Source organism: Megalopta genalis, unplaced genomic scaffold, assembly GCF_051020955.1.
Source record: "Megalopta genalis isolate 19385.01 unplaced genomic scaffold, iyMegGena1_principal scaffold0443, whole genome shotgun sequence".
Taxonomy (NCBI): Eukaryota; Metazoa; Arthropoda; class Insecta; order Hymenoptera; family Halictidae; genus Megalopta; species Megalopta genalis.
In genome coordinates this window covers 170001-190000 of record NW_027476512.1, presented here as the reverse complement: position 1 = coordinate 190000, position 20000 = coordinate 170001, and the positions used below count along the sequence as shown (strand labels likewise).

The window sequence follows — 20000 nt, the reverse complement described above, 5'->3', positions numbered from 1 at the left end:
ACAAGCATATGACTACTGGCAGGATCAACCAGGGAACTATACAATATGTATATATAAAATGGACAAAATTTAAATCCTTTTCCATCGTCGCCTGTTTCATATATATATGTCAGGTCGACACACCATTTTTCTCTTTCAAATATGTACAAGTTTTGCCACATTCCGCGCTTGTAACATATCTTCTTTAACGCTCAATTTCTTTCATTTTTCTACCATACAGATATTTTACCGTACGCCCAAAAACGTACGTATTATATTTTTGTTCTATCATAAAATCACATTTTTCTACGTACGCCAGCTTCGTACGTTTCTATCTTTGCCTTCATAAAATCACAAGATAATTTTATCTTCAAGAGTCTCGCTATTAACATCTTGTAAGATAAATGTACGTCCCAGCTAAAACGTACAAATACTTCAAGTTAAGTAATAATATATCATCGCTATTGACAAATTTTTAAGATCCAAGACACAGTTCTCTCTATATGTTTTAATATTTTTTATGTACTCAAATATATTCAAAGGAAAAAGTACATGGGTGATGCCATAGTCGTGGAAGCGCGTACGCTCACGCTGATCTTCTGACCGCCGGAAGCACGAAACCTCTGATCTGGGCAAAATCGGCAAGCCGAGGAAGAACGGACAGGACACATGCTGGACTGGCGAGAAAGCGTGTTCTTCCGCTCGCGCTAGGCATTTCGATTTCTGACACCTCTTGATTTAAAAAATCAGTTTTTTGATAGTTTTCTCTCTCCACTGGGCTATTCATTTTAGCCACAGTTTTCAATTGGTACGATTTGCTTCCAAATCTTACAGATGCATTTTAAAAAATTTTTCCATCGCTCGGACAGAAGAGTCGATTGCTCAGTGAGTACGAGTATACATACAAAGTGCATACGGGTAACCAACCCCGTAGGGCTTGCCACATATGGGCCATTCGGTCAAAGACACCGACCCGTGGCCACGCTGTGTGGAGAAAAGTCCGTAACGTAAACGGCACGAAACAGTCAGGACCGAAGCCCCGAAGGAGCTCTGAGACAGCTTCTCGACCGAGATCGTAGAATTGGCCCAAAACCCGCTCTGCTCCGTCCGCCTCGCACGGACCGTGTATCTCTTATAGATACCGAACGGCCGGCAAGGACGCCGGCGCCGCCGGCCGAATAGCACGCGCGCTTATGAGTGTAAACCGCTGCGGCAACAGACCGCCCGGCCGTGCTGTTGTAACATAGCGCGTGAACGAACGAAAAAAATTTTTATAGTAAACATTAAAATAAATTACACTACCGTAAACTAGACAAAAAATTACACATTTTTTCCCAATATGAAAATTTTCACAAACTTTTTAAAGTCCCATCGCATCGAGTAAACTTTTTTAATAACGCGTCCGCACGATTCTAAATGCTTAATCCATATGTGAAATCGTTCACTGATCACGAATATCGCATTTAAAAAAATTACAAAAATTTATTTTTCAAAATAATCAAAAAAAACCGAAAAATCACAAGAGTAAAGTACCATTATTTTAAACAACATGTCGTTCTAAATGCTTAATCCCTATGTAAAAAAGTTATTTAAGCAAGAATATGTAATCGAAAAAAATTAGAAAAATTTATTTTAGCCGTAAATCGAAAATAATGGGGACACCGGAGCTGTTCGAAGCGCCGAGACGCGCCGCGTACGGCCGAATATTTTCTAAGTCCCAACGTACCGATCAAGAGTAAAGTACCATTTTCCTACATTAGATTTCGTTCTAAATGCTTAATCCCTATGTAAAAACGTTAGTTAAGCAAGAATATCGTATTTTTAAAAAAATCTAATGATAGGATTTTCCAGAAAATTGAAAAAACCGAAAAATGTCAAGAGTAAAGTGCCATTTTCTGACATTAGATTTCGTTCTAAATGCTTAATCCCTATGTAGAAACGTTAGTTAAGCAAGAATATCGTATTTTTAAAAAAATCTAATGATAGGATTTTTCATAAAATTGAAAAAACCGTAAAATGTCAAGAGTAAAGTGCCCTTATTTTAAACATTATATCGTTCTAAATGCTTAATCCCTATGTAAAAAAGTTATCTAAGCAAGAATATGTTATTGAATAAAATGAGAAAAATTTATTTTAGCCGTAAATCGAAAATAATGGGGACACCGGAGCTGTTCGAAGCGCCGAGCGCGCCGCGTACGCCCGAATATTTTCTAAGTCCCAACGTACCGATCAAGAGTAAAGTACCATTTTCCTACATTAGATTTCGTTCTAAATGCTTAATCCCTATGTAAAAACGTTAGTTAAGCAAGAATATCGTATTTTAAAAAAAATCTAATGATAGGATTTTCCAGAAAATTGAAAAAACCGAAAAATGTCAAGAGTAAAGTGCCATTTTCTGACATTAGATTTCGTTCTAAATGCTTAATCCCTATGTAGAAACGTTAGTTATGCAAGATTATCGTATTTTTAAAAAAATCTAATGATAGGATTTTTCAGAAAATTGAAAAAACCGTAAAATGTCAAGAGTAAAGTGCCCTTATTTTAAACATTATATCGTTCTAAATGCTTAATCCCTATGTAAAAAAGTTATCTAAGCAAGAATATGTTATTGAATAAAATGAGAAAAATTTATTTTAGCCGTAAATCGAAAATAATGGGTCGAGCGAATCGGTCGATTGCGCCGAGACGCGCTATGATGCAACAGACGAGCGATTGGAACGCCCGAATATTTTCAAAGTCCCAACGTACCGGTCAAGAGTAAAGTACCATTTTCCTACATTAGATTTCGTTCTAAATGCTTAATCCCTATGTAAAAACGTTAGTTAAGCAAGAATATCGTATTTTAAAAAAAATCTAATGATAGGATTTTCCAGAAAATTGAAAAAACCGAAAAATGTCAAGAGTAAAGTGCCATTTTCTGACATTAGATTTCGTTCTAAATGCTTAATCCCTATGTAGAAACGTTAGTTAAGCAAGAATATCGTATTTTTAAAAAAATCTAATGATAGGATTTTTCAGAAAATTGAAAAAACCGTAAAATGTCAAGAGTAAAGTGCCATTATTTTAAACAATGTATCGTTCTAAATGCTTAATACCTATGTAAAAAAGTTATTTAAGCAAGAATATGTAATTGAAAAAAATTAGAAGAATTTATTTTAGCCGTAAATCGAAAATAATGGGGACACCGGAGCTGTTCGAAGCGCCGAGACGCGCCGCGTACGGCCGAATATTTTCTAAGTCCCAACGTACCGATCAAGAGTAAAGTACCATTTTCCTACATTAGATTTCGTTCTAAATGCTTAATCCCTATGTAAAAACGTTAGTTAAGCAAGAATATCGTATTTTTAAAAAAATCTAATGATAGGATTTTCCAGAAAATTGAAAAAACCGAAAAATGTCAAGAGTAAAGTGCCATTTTCTGACATTAGATTTCGTTCTAAATGCTTAATCCCTATGTAGAAACGTTAGTTATGCAAGATTATCGTATTTTTAAAAAAATCTAATGATAGGATTTTTCAGAAAATTGAAAAAACCGTAAAATGTCAAGAGTAAAGTGCCCTTATTTTAAACATTATATCGTTCTAAATGCTTAATCCCTATGTAAAAAAGTTATCTAAGCAAGAATATGTTATTGAATAAAATGAGAAAAATTTATTTTAGCCGTAAATCGAAAATAATGGGTCGAGCGAATCGGTCGATTGCGCCGAGACGCGCTATGATGCAACAGACGAGCGATTGGAACGCCCGAATATTTTCAAAGTCCCAACGTACCGGTCAAGAGTAAAGTACCATTTTCCTACATTAGATTTCGTTCTAAATGCTTAATCCCTATGTAAAAACGTTAGTTAAGCAAGAATATCGTATTTTAAAAAAAATCTAATGATAGGATTTTCCAGAAAATTGAAAAAACCGAAAAATGTCAAGAGTAAAGTGCCATTTTCTGACATTAGATTTCGTTCTAAATGCTTAATCCCTATGTAGAAACGTTAGTTAAGCAAGAATATCGTATTTTTAAAAAAATCTAATGATAGGATTTTTCAGAAAATTGAAAAAACCGTAAAATGTCAAGAGTAAAGTGCCATTATTTTAAGCAATGTATCGTTCTAAATGCTTAATCCCTATGTAAAAAAGTTATTTAAGCAAGAATATGTAATTGAAAAAAATTAGAAGAATTTATTTTAGCCGTAAATCGAAAATAATGTGGACACCGGAGCTGTTCGAAGCGCCGAGACGCGCCGCGTACGGCCGAATATTTTCTAAGTCCCAACGTACCGATCAAGAGTAAAGTACCATTTTCCTACATTAGATTTCGTTCTAAATGCTTAATCCCTATGTAAAAACGTTAGTTAAGCAAGAATATCGTATTTTTAAAAAAATCTAATGATAGGATTTTCCAGAAAATTGAAAAAACCGAAAAATGTCAAGAGTAAAGTGCCATTTTCTGACATTAGATTTCGTTCTAAATGCTTAATCCCTATGTAGAAACGTTAGTTATGCAAGATTATCGTATTTTTAAAAAAATCTAATGATAGGATTTTTCAGAAAATTGAAAAAACCGTAAAATGTCAAGAGTAAAGTGCCCTTATTTTAAACATTATATCGTTCTAAATGCTTAATCCCTATGTAAAAAAGTTATCTAAGCAAGAATATGTTATTGAATAAAATGAGAAAAATTTATTTTAGCCGTAAATCGAAAATAATGGGTCGAGCGAATCGGTCGATTGCGCCGAGACGCGCTATGATGCAACAGACGAGCGATTGGAACGCCCGAATATTTTCAAAGTCCCAACGTACCGGTCAAGAGTAAAGTACCATTTTCCTACATTAGATTTCGTTCTAAATGCTTAATCCCTATGTAAAAACGTTAGTTAAGCAAGAATATCGTATTTTAAAAAAAATCTAATGATAGGATTTTCCAGAAAATTGAAAAAACCGAAAAATGTCAAGAGTAAAGTGCCATTTTCTGACATTAGATTTCGTTCTAAATGCTTAATCCCTATGTAGAAACGTTAGTTATGCAAGATTATCGTATTTTTAAAAAAATCTAATGATAGGATTTTTCAGAAAATTGAAAAAACCGTAAAATGTCAAGAGTAAAGTGCCCTTATTTTAAACATTATATCGTTCTAAATGCTTAATCCCTATGTAAAAAAGTTATCTAAGCAAGAATATGTTATTGAATAAAATGAGAAAAATTTATTTTAGCCGTAAATCGAAAATAATGGGTCGAGCGAATCGGTCGATTGCGCCGAGACGCGCTATGATGCAACAGACGAGCGATTGGAACGCCCGAATATTTTCAAAGTCCCAACGTACCGGTCAAGAGTAAAGTACCATTTTCCTACATTAGATTTCGTTCTAAATGCTTAATCCCTATGTAAAAACGTTAGTTAAGCAAGAATATCGTATTTTAAAAAAAATCTAATGATAGGATTTTCCAGAAAATTGAAAAAACCGAAAAATGTCAAGAGTAAAGTGCCATTTTCTGACATTAGATTTCGTTCTAAATGCTTAATCCCTATGTAGAAACGTTAGTTAAGCAAGAATATCGTATTTTTAAAAAAATCTAATGATAGGATTTTTCAGAAAATTGAAAAAACCGTAAAATGTCAAGAGTAAAGTGCCATTATTTTAAGCAATGTATCGTTCTAAATGCTTAATCCCTATGTAAAAAAGTTATTTAAGCAAGAATATGTAATTGAAAAAAATTAGAAGAATTTATTTTAGCCGTAAATCGAAAATAATGGGGACACCGGAGCTGTTCGAAGCGCCGAGACGCGCCGCGTACGGCCGAATATTTTCTAAGTCCCAACGTACCGATCAAGAGTAAAGTACCATTTTCCTACATTAGATTTCGTTCTAAATGCTTAATCCCTATGTAAAAACGTTAGTTAAGCAAGAATATCGTATTTTAAAAAAAATCTAATGATAGGATTTTCCAGAAAATTGAAAAAACCGAAAAATGTCAAGAGTAAAGTGCCATTTTCTGACATTAGATTTCGTTCTAAATGCTTAATCCCTATGTAGAAACGTTAGTTAAGCAAGAATATCGTATTTTTAAAAAAATCTAATGATAGGATTTTTCAGAAAATTGAAAAAACCGTAAAATGTCAAGAGTAAAGTGCCATTATTTTAAACAATGTATCGTTCTAAATGCTTAATCCCTATGTAAAAAAGTTATTTAAGCAAGAATATGTAATTGAAAAAAATTAGAAGAATTTATTTTAGCCGTAAATCGAAAATAATGGGGACACCGGAGCTGTTCGAAGCGCCGAGCGCGCCGCGTACGCCCGAATATTTTCTAAGTCCCAACGTACCGATCAAGAGTAAAGTACCATTTTCCTACATTAGATTTCGTTCTAAATGCTTAATCCCTATGTAAAAACGTTAGTTAAGCAAGAATATCGTATTTTAAAAAAAATCTAATGATAGGATTTTCCAGAAAATTGAAAAAACCGAAAAATGTCAAGAGTAAAGTGCCATTTTCTGACATTAGATTTCGTTCTAAATGCTTAATCCCTATGTAGAAACGTTAGTTATGCAAGATTATCGTATTTTTAAAAAAATCTAATGATAGGATTTTTCAGAAAATTGAAAAAACCGTAAAATGTCAAGAGTAAAGTGCCCTTATTTTAAACATTATATCGTTCTAAATGCTTAATCCCTATGTAAAAAAGTTATCTAAGCAAGAATATGTTATTGAATAAAATGAGAAAAATTTATTTTAGCCGTAAATCGAAAATAATGGGTCGAGCGAATCGGTCGATTGCGCCGAGACGCGCTATGATGCAACAGACGAGCGATTGGAACGCCCGAATATTTTCAAAGTCCCAACGTACCGGTCAAGAGTAAAGTACCATTTTCCTACATTAGATTTCGTTCTAAATGCTTAATCCCTATGTAAAAACGTTAGTTAAGCAAGAATATCGTATTTTAAAAAAAATCTAATGATAGGATTTTCCAGAAAATTGAAAAAACCGAAAAATGTCAAGAGTAAAGTGCCATTTTCTGACATTAGATTTCGTTCTAAATGCTTAATCCCTATGTAGAAACGTTAGTTAAGCAAGAATATCGTATTTTTAAAAAAATCTAATGATAGGATTTTTCAGAAAATTGAAAAAACCGTAAAATGTCAAGAGTAAAGTGCCATTATTTTAAACAATGTATCGTTCTAAATGCTTAATCCCTATGTAAAAAAGTTATTTAAGCAAGAATATGTAATTGAAAAAAATTAGAAGAATTTATTTTAGCCGTAAATCGAAAATAATGGGGACACCGGAGCTGTTCGAAGCGCCGAGCGCGCCGCGTACGCCCGAATATTTTCTAAGTCCCAACGTACCGATCAAGAGTAAAGTACCATTTTCCTACATTAGATTTCGTTCTAAATGCTTAATCCCTATGTAAAAACGTTAGTTAAGCAAGAATATCGTATTTTAAAAAAAATCTAATGATAGGATTTTCCAGAAAATTGAAAAAACCGAAAAATGTCAAGAGTAAAGTGCCATTTTCTGACATTAGATTTCGTTCTAAATGCTTAATCCCTATGTAGAAACGTTAGTTATGCAAGATTATCGTATTTTTAAAAAAATCTAATGATAGGATTTTTCAGAAAATTGAAAAAACCGTAAAATGTCAAGAGTAAAGTGCCCTTATTTTAAACATTATATCGTTCTAAATGCTTAATCCCTATGTAAAAAAGTTATCTAAGCAAGAATATGTTATTGAATAAAATGAGAAAAATTTATTTTAGCCGTAAATCGAAAATAATGGGTCGAGCGAATCGGTCGATTGCGCCGAGACGCGCTATGATGCAACAGACGAGCGATTGGAACGCCCGAATATTTTCAAAGTCCCAACGTACCGGTCAAGAGTAAAGTACCATTTTCCTACATTAGATTTCGTTCTAAATGCTTAATCCCTATGTAAAAACGTTAGTTAAGCAAGAATATCGTATTTTAAAAAAAATCTAATGATAGGATTTTCCAGAAAATTGAAAAAACCGAAAAATGTCAAGAGTAAAGTGCCATTTTCTGACATTAGATTTCGTTCTAAATGCTTAATCCCTATGTAGAAACGTTAGTTAAGCAAGAATATCGTATTTTTAAAAAAATCTAATGATAGGATTTTTCAGAAAATTGAAAAAACCGTAAAATGTCAAGAGTAAAGTGCCATTATTTTAAGCAATGTATCGTTCTAAATGCTTAATCCCTATGTAAAAAAGTTATTTAAGCAAGAATATGTAATTGAAAAAAATTAGAAGAATTTATTTTAGCCGTAAATCGAAAATAATGGGGACACCGGAGCTGTTCGAAGCGCCGAGACGCGCCGCGTACGGCCGAATATTTTCTAAGTCCCAACGTACCGATCAAGAGTAAAGTACCATTTTCCTACATTAGATTTCGTTCTAAATGCTTAATCCCTATGTAAAAACGTTAGTTAAGCAAGAATATCGTATTTTTAAAAAAATCTAATGATAGGATTTTCCAGAAAATTGAAAAAACCGAAAAATGTCAAGAGTAAAGTGCCATTTTCTGACATTAGATTTCGTTCTAAATGCTTAATCCCTATGTAGAAACGTTAGTTATGCAAGATTATCGTATTTTTAAAAAAATCTAATGATAGGATTTTTCAGAAAATTGAAAAAACCGTAAAATGTCAAGAGTAAAGTGCCATTATTTTAAACAATGTATCGTTCTAAATGCTTAATCCCTATGTAAAAAAGTTATCTAAGCAAGAATATGTTATTGAATAAAATGAGAAAAATTTATTTTAGCCGTAAATCGAAAATAATGGGTCGAGCGAATCGGTCGATTGCGCCGAGACGCGCTATGATGCAACAGACGAGCGATTGGAACGCCCGAATATTTTCAAAGTCCCAACGTACCGATCAAGAGTAAAGTACCATTTTCCTACATTAGATTTCGTTCTAAATGCTTAATCCCTATGTAAAAACGTTAGTTAAGCAAGAATATCGTATTTTAAAAAAAATCTAATGATAGGATTTTCCAGAAAATTGAAAAAACCGAAAAATGTCAAGAGTAAAGTGCCATTTTCTGACATTAGATTTCGTTCTAAATGCTTAATCCCTATGTAGAAACGTTAGTTAAGCAAGAATATCGTATTTTTAAAAAAATCTAATGATAGGATTTTTCATAAAATTGAAAAAACCGTAAAATGTCAAGAGTAAAGTGCCCTTATTTTAAACATTATATCGTTCTAAATGCTTAATCCCTATGTAAAAAAGTTATCTAAGCAAGAATATGTTATTGAATAAAATGAGAAAAATTTATTTTAGCCGTAAATCGAAAATAATGGGTCGAGCGAATCGGTCGATTGCGCCGAGACGCGCTATGATGCAACAGACGAGCGATTGGAACGCCCGAATATTTTCAAAGTCCCAACGTACCGATCAAGAGTAAAGTACCATTTTCCTACATTAGATTTCGTTCTAAATGCTTAATCCCTATGTAAAAACGTTAGTTAAGCAAGAATATCGTATTTTTAAAAAAATCTAATGATAGGATTTTCCAGAAAATTGAAAAAACCGAAAAATGTCAAGAGTAAAGTGCCATTTTCTGACATTAGATTTCGTTCTAAATGCTTAATCCCTATGTAGAAACGTTAGTTATGCAAGATTATCGTATTTTTAAAAAAATCTAATGATAGGATTTTTCAGAAAATTGAAAAAACCGTAAAATGTCAAGAGTAAAGTGCCCTTATTTTAAACATTATATCGTTCTAAATGCTTAATCCCTATGTAAAAAAGTTATCTAAGCAAGAATATGTTATTGAATAAAATGAGAAAAATTTATTTTAGCCGTAAATCGAAAATAATGGGTCGAGCGAATCGGTCGATTGCGCCGAGACGCGCTATGATGCAACAGACGAGCGATTGGAACGCCCGAATATTTTCAAAGTCCCAACGTACCGGTCAAGAGTAAAGTACCATTTTCCTACATTAGATTTCGTTCTAAATGCTTAATCCCTATGTAAAAACGTTAGTTAAGCAAGAATATCGTATTTTAAAAAAATCTAATGATAGGATTTTCCAGAAAATTGAAAAAACCGAAAAATGTCAAGAGTAAAGTGCCCTTATTTTAAACATTATATCGTTCTAAATGCTTAATCCCTATGTAAAAAAGTTATCTAAGCAAGAATATGTTATTGAATAAAATTAGAAGAATTTATTTTAGCCGTAAATCGAAAATAATGGGGACACCGGAGCTGTTCGAAGCGCCGAGACGCGCCGCGTACGGCCGAATATTTTCTAAGTCCCAACGTACCGATCAAGAGTAAAGTACCATTTTCCTACATTAGATTTCGTTCTAAATGCTTAATCCCTATGTAAAAACGTTAGTTAAGCAAGAATATCGTATTTTAAAAAAAATCTAATGATAGGATTTTCCAGAAAATTGAAAAAACCGAAAAATGTCAAGAGTAAAGTGCCATTTTCTGACATTAGATTTCGTTCTAAATGCTTAATCCCTATGTAGAAACGTTAGTTATGCAAGATTATCGTATTTGTAAAAAAATCTAATGATAGGATTTTTCAGAAAATTGAAAAAACCGTAAAATGTCAAGAGTAAAGTGCCCTTATTTTAAACATTATATCGTTCTAAATGCTTAATCCCTATGTAAAAAAGTTATCTAAGCAAGAATATGTTATTGAATAAAATGAGAAAAATTTATTTTAGCCGTAAATCGAAAATAATGGGTCGAGCGAATCGGTCGATTGCGCCGAGACGCGCTATGATGCAACAGACGAGCGATTGGAACGCCCGAATATTTTCAAAGTCCCAACGTACCGGTCAAGAGTAAAGTACCATTTTCCTACATTAGATTTCGTTCTAAATGCTTAATCCCTATGTAAAAACGTTAGTTAAGCAAGAATATCGTATTTTAAAAAAAATCTAATGATAGGATTTTCCAGAAAATTGAAAAAACCGAAAAATGTCAAGAGTAAAGTGCCATTTTCTGACATTAGATTTCGTTCTAAATGCTTAATCCCTATGTAGAAACGTTAGTTAAGCAAGAATATCGTATTTTTAAAAAAATCTAATGATAGGATTTTTCAGAAAATTGAAAAAACCGTAAAATGTCAAGAGTAAAGTGCCATTATTTTAAACAATGTATCGTTCTAAATGCTTAATCCCTATGTAAAAAAGTTATTTAAGCAAGAATATGTAATTGAAAAAAATTAGAAGAATTTATTTTAGCCGTAAATCGAAAATAATGGGGACACCGGAGCTGTTCGAAGCGCCGAGCGCGCCGCGTACGCCCGAATATTTTCTAAGTCCCAACGTACCGATCAAGAGTAAAGTACCATTTTCCTACATTAGATTTCGTTCTAAATGCTTAATCCCTATGTAAAAACGTTAGTTAAGCAAGAATATCGTATTTTAAAAAAAATCTAATGATAGGATTTTCCAGAAAATTGAAAAAACCGAAAAATGTCAAGAGTAAAGTGCCATTTTCTGACATTAGATTTCGTTCTAAATGCTTAATCCCTATGTAGAAACGTTAGTTATGCAAGATTATCGTATTTTTAAAAAAATCTAATGATAGGATTTTTCAGAAAATTGAAAAAACCGTAAAATGTCAAGAGTAAAGTGCCCTTATTTTAAACATTATATCGTTCTAAATGCTTAATCCCTATGTAAAAAAGTTATCTAAGCAAGAATATGTTATTGAATAAAATGAGAAAAATTTATTTTAGCCGTAAATCGAAAATAATGGGTCGAGCGAATCGGTCGATTGCGCCGAGACGCGCTATGATGCAACAGACGAGCGATTGGAACGCCCGAATATTTTCAAAGTCCCAACGTACCGGTCAAGAGTAAAGTACCATTTTCCTACATTAGATTTCGTTCTAAATGCTTAATCCCTATGTAAAAACGTTAGTTAAGCAAGAATATCGTATTTTAAAAAAAATCTAATGATAGGATTTTCCAGAAAATTGAAAAAACCGAAAAATGTCAAGAGTAAAGTGCCATTTTCTGACATTAGATTTCGTTCTAAATGCTTAATCCCTATGTAGAAACGTTAGTTAAGCAAGAATATCGTATTTTTAAAAAAATCTAATGATAGGATTTTTCAGAAAATTGAAAAAACCGTAAAATGTCAAGAGTAAAGTGCCATTATTTTAAACAATGTATCGTTCTAAATGCTTAATCCCTATGTAAAAAAGTTATTTAAGCAAGAATATGTAATTGAAAAAAATTAGAAGAATTTATTTTAGCCGTAAATCGAAAATAATGGGGACACCGGAGCTGTTCGAAGCGCCGAGCGCGCCGCGTACGCCCGAATATTTTCTAAGTCCCAACGTACCGATCAAGAGTAAAGTACCATTTTCCTACATTAGATTTCGTTCTAAATGCTTAATCCCTATGTAAAAACGTTAGTTAAGCAAGAATATCGTATTTTAAAAAAAATCTAATGATAGGATTTTCCAGAAAATTGAAAAAACCGAAAAATGTCAAGAGTAAAGTGCCATTTTCTGACATTAGATTTCGTTCTAAATGCTTAATCCCTATGTAGAAACGTTAGTTATGCAAGATTATCGTATTTTTAAAAAAATCTAATGATAGGATTTTTCAGAAAATTGAAAAAACCGTAAAATGTCAAGAGTAAAGTGCCCTTATTTTAAACATTATATCGTTCTAAATGCTTAATCCCTATGTAAAAAAGTTATCTAAGCAAGAATATGTTATTGAATAAAATGAGAAAAATTTATTTTAGCCGTAAATCGAAAATAATGGGTCGAGCGAATCGGTCGATTGCGCCGAGACGCGCTATGATGCAACAGACGAGCGATTGGAACGCCCGAATATTTTCAAAGTCCCAACGTACCGGTCAAGAGTAAAGTACCATTTTCCTACATTAGATTTCGTTCTAAATGCTTAATCCCTATGTAAAAACGTTAGTTAAGCAAGAATATCGTATTTTAAAAAAAATCTAATGATAGGATTTTCCAGAAAATTGAAAAAACCGAAAAATGTCAAGAGTAAAGTGCCATTTTCTGACATTAGATTTCGTTCTAAATGCTTAATCCCTATGTAGAAACGTTAGTTAAGCAAGAATATCGTATTTTTAAAAAAATCTAATGATAGGATTTTTCAGAAAATTGAAAAAACCGTAAAATGTCAAGAGTAAAGTGCCATTATTTTAAACAATGTATCGTTCTAAATGCTTAATCCCTATGTAAAAAAGTTATTTAAGCAAGAATATGTAATTGAAAAAAATTAGAAGAATTTATTTTAGCCGTAAATCGAAAATAATGGGGACACCGGAGCTGTTCGAAGCGCCGAGCGCGCCGCGTACGCCCGAATATTTTCTAAGTCCCAACGTACCGATCAAGAGTAAAGTACCATTTTCCTACATTAGATTTCGTTCTAAATGCTTAATCCCTATGTAAAAACGTTAGTTAAGCAAGAATATCGTATTTTAAAAAAAATCTAATGATAGGATTTTCCAGAAAATTGAAAAAACCGAAAAATGTCAAGAGTAAAGTGCCATTTTCTGACATTAGATTTCGTTCTAAATGCTTAATCCCTATGTAGAAACGTTAGTTATGCAAGATTATCGTATTTTTAAAAAAATCTAATGATAGGATTTTTCAGAAAATTGAAAAAACCGTAAAATGTCAAGAGTAAAGTGCCCTTATTTTAAACATTATATCGTTCTAAATGCTTAATCCCTATGTAAAAAAGTTATCTAAGCAAGAATATGTTATTGAATAAAATGAGAAAAATTTATTTTAGCCGTAAATCGAAAATAATGGGTCGAGCGAATCGGTCGATTGCGCCGAGACGCGCTATGATGCAACAGACGAGCGATTGGAACGCCCGAATATTTTCAAAGTCCCAACGTACCGGTCAAGAGTAAAGTACCATTTTCCTACATTAGATTTCGTTCTAAATGCTTAATCCCTATGTAAAAACGTTAGTTAAGCAAGAATATCGTATTTTGAAAAAAATCTAATGATAGGATTTTCCAGAAAATTGAAAAAACCGAAAAATGTCAAGAGTAAAGTGCCATTTTCTGACATTAGATTTCGTTCTAAATGCTTAATCCCTATGTAGAAACGTTAGTTAAGCAAGAATATCGTATTTTTAAAAAAATCTAATGATAGGATTTTTCAGAAAATTGAAAAAACCGTAAAATGTCAAGAGTAAAGTGCCATTATTTTAAACAATGTATCGTTCTAAATGCTTAATCCCTATGTAAAAAAGTTATTTAAGCAAGAATATGTAATTGAAAAAAATTAGAAGAATTTATTTTAGCCGTAAATCGAAAATAATGGGGACACCGGAGCTGTTCGAAGCGCCGAGACGCGCCGCGTACGGCCGAATATTTTCTAAGTCCCAACGTACCGATCAAGAGTAAAGTACCATTTTCCTACATTAGATTTCGTTCTAAATGCTTAATCCCTATGTAAAAACGTTAGTTAAGCAAGAATATCGTATTTTTAAAAAAATCTAATGATAGGATTTTCCAGAAAATTGAAAAAACCGAAAAATGTCAAGAGTAAAGTGCCATTTTCTGACATTAGATTTCGTTCTAAATGCTTAATCCCTATGTAGAAACGTTAGTTAAGCAAGAATATCGTATTTTTAAAAAAATCTAATGATAGGATTTTTCAGAAAATTGAAAAAACCGTAAAATGTCAAGAGTAAAGTGCCATTATTTTAAACAATGTATCGTTCTAAATGCTTAATCCCTATGTAAAAAAGTTATCTAAGCAAGAATATGTTATTGAATAAAATGAGAAAAATTTATTTTAGCCGTAAATCGAAAATAATGGGTCGAGCGAATCGGTCGATTGCGCCGAGACGCGCTATGATGCAACAGACGAGCGATTGGAACGCCCGAATATTTTCAAAGTCCCAACGTACCGATCAAGAGTAAAGTACCATTTTCCTACATTAGATTTCGTTCTAAATGCTTAATCCCTATGTAAAAACGTTAGTTAAGCAAGAATATCGTATTTTAAAAAAAATCTAATGATAGGATTTTCCAGAAAATTGAAAAAACCGAAAAATGTCAAGAGTAAAGTGCCATTTTCTGACATTAGATTTCGTTCTAAATGCTTAATCCCTATGTAGAAACGTTAGTTAAGCAAGAATATCGTATTTTTAAAAAAATCTAATGATAGGATTTTTCATAAAATTGAAAAAACCGTAAAATGTCAAGAGTAAAGTGCCCTTATTTTAAACATTATATCGTTCTAAATGCTTAATCCCTATGTAAAAAAGTTATCTAAGCAAGAATATGTTATTGAATAAAATGAGAAAAATTTATTTTAGCCGTAAATCGAAAATAATGGGTCGAGCGAATCGGTCGATTGCGCCGAGACGCGCTATGATGCAACAGACGAGCGATTGGAACGCCCGAATATTTTCAAAGTCCCAACGTACCGATCAAGAGTAAAGTACCATTTTCCTACATTAGATTTCGTTCTAAATGCTTAATCCCTATGTAAAAACGTTAGTTAAGCAAGAATATCGTATTTTTAAAAAAATCTAATGATAGGATTTTCCAGAAAATTGAAAAAACCGAAAAATGTCAAGAGTAAAGTGCCATTTTCTGACATTAGATTTCGTTCTAAATGCTTAATCCCTATGTAGAAACGTTAGTTATGCAAGATTATCGTATTTTTAAAAAAATCTAATGATAGGATTTTTCAGAAAATTGAAAAAACCGTAAAATGTCAAGAGTAAAGTGCCCTTATTTTAAACATTATATCGTTCTAAATGCTTAATCCCTATGTAAAAAAGTTATCTAAGCAAGAATATGTTATTGAATAAAATGAGAAAAATTTATTTTAGCCGTAAATCGAAAATAATGGGTCGAGCGAATCGGTCGATTGCGCCGAGACGCGCTATGATGCAACAGACGAGCGATTGGAACGCCCGAATATTTTCAAAGTCCCAACGTACCGGTCAAGAGTAAAGTACCATTTTCCTACATTAGATTTCGTTCTAAATGCTTAATCCCTATGTAAAAACGTTAGTTAAGCAAGAATATCGTATTTTAAAAAAATCTAATGATAGGATTTTCCAGAAAATTGAAAAAACCGAAAAATGTCAAGAGTAAAGTGCCATTTTCTGACATTAGATTTCGTTCTAAATGCTTAATCCCTATGTAGAAACGTTAGTTAAGCAAGAATATCGTATTTTTAAAAAAATCTAATGATAGGATTTTTCAGAAAATTGAAAAAACCGTAAAATGTCAAGAGTAAAGTGCCATTATTTTAAGCAATGTATCGTTCTAAATGCTTAATCCCTATGTAAAAAAGTTATTTAAGCAAGAATATGTAATTGAAAAAAATTAGAAGAATTTATTTTAGCCGTAAATCGAAAATAATGGGGACACCGGAGCTGTTCGAAGCGCCGAGACGCGCCGCGTACGGCCGAATATTTTCTAAGTCCCAACGTACCGATCAAGAGTAAAGTACCATTTTCCTACATTAGATTTCGTTCTAAATGCTTAATCCCTATGTAAAAACGTTAGTTAAGCAAGAATATCGTATTTTTAAAAAAATCTAATGATAGGATTTTCCAGAAAATTGAAAAAACCGAAAAATGTCAAGAGTAAAGTGCCATTTTCTGACATTAGATTTCGTTCTAAATGCTTAATCCCTATGTAGAAACGTTAGTTATGCAAGATTATCGTATTTTTAAAAAAATCTAATGATAGGATTTTTCAGAAAATTGAAAAAACCGTAAAATGTCAAGAGTAAAGTGCCCTTATTTTAAACATTATATCGTTCTAAATGCTTAATCCCTATGTAAAAAAGTTATCTAAGCAAGAATATGTTATTGAATAAAATGAGAAAAATTTATTTTAGCCGTAAATCGAAAATAATGGGTCGAGCGAATCGGTCGATTGCGCCGAGACGCGCCATGATGCAACAGACGAGCGATTGGAACGCCCGAATATTTTCAAAGTCCCAACGTACCGGTCAAGAGTAAAGTACCATTTTCCTACATTAGATTTCGTTCTAAATGCTTAATCCCTATGTAAAAACGTTAGTTAAGCAAGAATATCGTATTTTTAAAAAAATCTAATGATAGGATTTTCCAGAAAATTGAAAAAACCGAAAAATGTCAAGAGTAAAGTGCCATTTTCTGACATTAGATTTCGTTCTAAATGCTTAATCCCTATGTAGAAACGTTAGTTAAGCAAGAATATCGTATTTTTAAAAAAATCTAATGGTAGGATTTTTCAGAAAATTGAAAAAACCGTAAAATGTCAAGAGTAAAGTGCCCTTATTTTAAACATTATATCGTTCTAAATGCTTAATCCCTATGTAAAAACGTTAGTTAAGCAAGAACATCGTATTTTTAAAAAAATCTAATGATAGGATTTTCCAGAAAATTGAAAAAACCGAAAAATGTCAAGAGTAAAGTGCCATTTTCTGACATTAGATTTCGTTCTAAATGCTTAATCCCTATGTAGAAACGTTAGTTAAGCAAGAATATCGTATTTTTAAAAAAATCTAATGGTAGGATTTTTCAGAAAATTGAAAAAACCGTAAAATGTCAAGAGTAAAGTGCCCTTATTTTAAACATTATATCGTTCTAAATGCTTAATCCCTATGTAAAAAAGTTATCTAAGCAAGAATATGTTATTGAATAAAATGAGAAAAATTTATTTTAGCCGTAAATCGAAAAAAAGACTGTTCGTTTCTCTGTCTCTCTCGCGCGATCGAAGTATTGATGTTTCCCGGCAATGTAATGGGATATTAATTAAACTTTATACACGAAATTACTCGTTTTGATCCCCGCTACACAGCCGTATACTTTTTATAATTTTGTGGAATCGGGAACCTTGAAATATTTAACATAACGCGGATCGACTGTCTCTGTCTCTTTCTAGATCGGAATAATCGATGTTTCCCGGCAAACTAATGGGATATTAATTATACTTTATACACGAAATTACTCGTTTTGATCCCCGCTACACAGCCGTATACTTTTTATAATTTTGTGGAATCGGTAACCTTGAAATATTTAACATAACGCGGATCGACTGTCTCTGTCTCTTTCTAGATCGGAATAATCGATGTTTCCCGGCAAACTATTGGGAGTTTAATTAAACTTTATACATGAAATTACTCGTTTTGATCCCCGCTACACAGCCGTATACTTTTTATAATTTTGTGGAATCGGGAACCTTGAAATATTTAACATAACGCGGATCGACTGTCTCTGTCTCTTTCTAGATCGGAATAATCGATGTTTCCCGGCAAACTATTGGGAGATTAATTAAACTTTATACACGAAATTACTCGTTTTGATCCCCGCTACACAGCCGTATACTTTTTATAATTTTGTGGAATCGGGAACCTTGAAATATTTAACATAACGCGGATCGACTGTCTCTGTCTCTTTCTAGATCGGAATAATCGATGTTTCCCGGCAAACTAATGGGATATTAATTATACTTTATACACGAAATTACTCGTTTTGATCCCCGCTACACAGCCGTATACTTTTTATAATTTTGTGGAATCGGTAACCTTGAAATATTTAACATAACGCGGATCGACTGTCTCTGTCTCTTTCTAGATCGGAATAATCGATGTTTCCCGGCAAACTATTGGGAGTTTAATTAAACTTTATACATGAAATTACTCGTTTTGATCCCCGCTACACAGCCGTATACTTTTTATAATTTTGTGGAATCGGGAACCTTGAAATATTTAACATAACGCGGATCGACTGTCTCTGTCTCTTTCTAGATCGGAATAATCGATGTTTCCCGGCAAACTATTGGGAGATTAATTAAACTTTATACACGAAATTACTCGTTTTGATCCCCGCTACACAGCCGTATACTTTTTATAATTTTGTGGAATCGGGAACCTTGAAATATTTAACATAACGCGGATCGACTGTCTCTGTCTCTTTCTAGATCGGAATAATCGATGTTTCCCGGCAAACTATTGGGAGTTTAATTAAACTTTATACACGAAATTACTCGTTTTGATCCCCGCTACACAGCCGTATACTTTTTATAATTTTGTGGAATCGGTAACCTTGAAATATTTAACATAACGCGGATCGACTGTCTCTGTCTCTTTCTAGATCGGAATAATCGATGTTTCCCGGCAAACTATTGGGAGTTTAATTAAACTTTATACATGAAATTACTCGTTTTGATCCCCGCTACACAGCCGTATACTTTTTATAATTTTGTGGAATCGGGAACCTTGAAATATTTAACATAACGCGGATCGACTGTCTCTGTCTCTTTCTAGATCGGAATAATCGATGTTTCCCGGCAAACTATTGGGAGATTAATTAAACTTTATACACGAAATTACTCGTTTTGATCCCCGCTACACAGCCGTATACTTTTTATAATTTTGTGGAATCGGGAACCTTGAAATATTTAACATAACGCGGATCGACTGTCTCTGTCTCTTTCTAGATCGGAATAATCGATGTTTCCCGGCAAACTATTGGGAGATTAATTAAACTTTATACACGAAATTACTCGTTTTGATCCCCGCTACACAGCCGTATACTTTTTATAATTTTGTGGAATCGGTAACCTTGAAATATTTAACATAACGCGGATCGACTGTCTCTGTCTCTTTCTAGATCGGAATAATCGATGTTTCCCGGCAAACTATTGGGAGTTTAATTAAACTTTATACATGAAATTACTCGTTTTGATCCCCGCTACACAGCCGTATACTTTTTATAATTTTGTGGAATCGGGAACCTTGAAATATTTAACATAACGCGGATCGACTGTCTCTGTCTCTTTCTAGATCGGAATAATCGATGTTTCCCGGCAAACTATTGGGAGATTAATTAAACTTTATACACGAAATTACTCGTTTTGATCCCCGCTACACAGCCGTATACTTTTTATAATTTTGTGGAATCGGGAACCTTGAAATATTTAACATAACGCGGATCGACTGTCTCTGTCTCTTTCTAGATCGGAATAATCGATGTTTCCCGGCAAACTATTGGGAGATTAATTAAACTTTATACACGAAATTA

The 20000-nt window shown here is 32.9% G+C and overlaps 1 non-coding gene across 1 annotated transcript in view; it reads right to left on the bottom strand.

Moving 5' to 3' along the window:
- The window catches only part of LOC143263278 (small subunit ribosomal RNA), a 1921-nt gene extending 1886 nt beyond the window's left edge, over window positions 1-35 (bottom strand). Inside the window, exon 1 of the ribosomal RNA XR_013036786.1 lies at window positions 1-35. This exon is cut by the window's left edge and continues 1886 nt beyond it. This is a non-coding gene — a ribosomal RNA (small subunit ribosomal RNA).
- Between the last annotated feature and the right edge of the window lie 19965 nt (window positions 36-20000).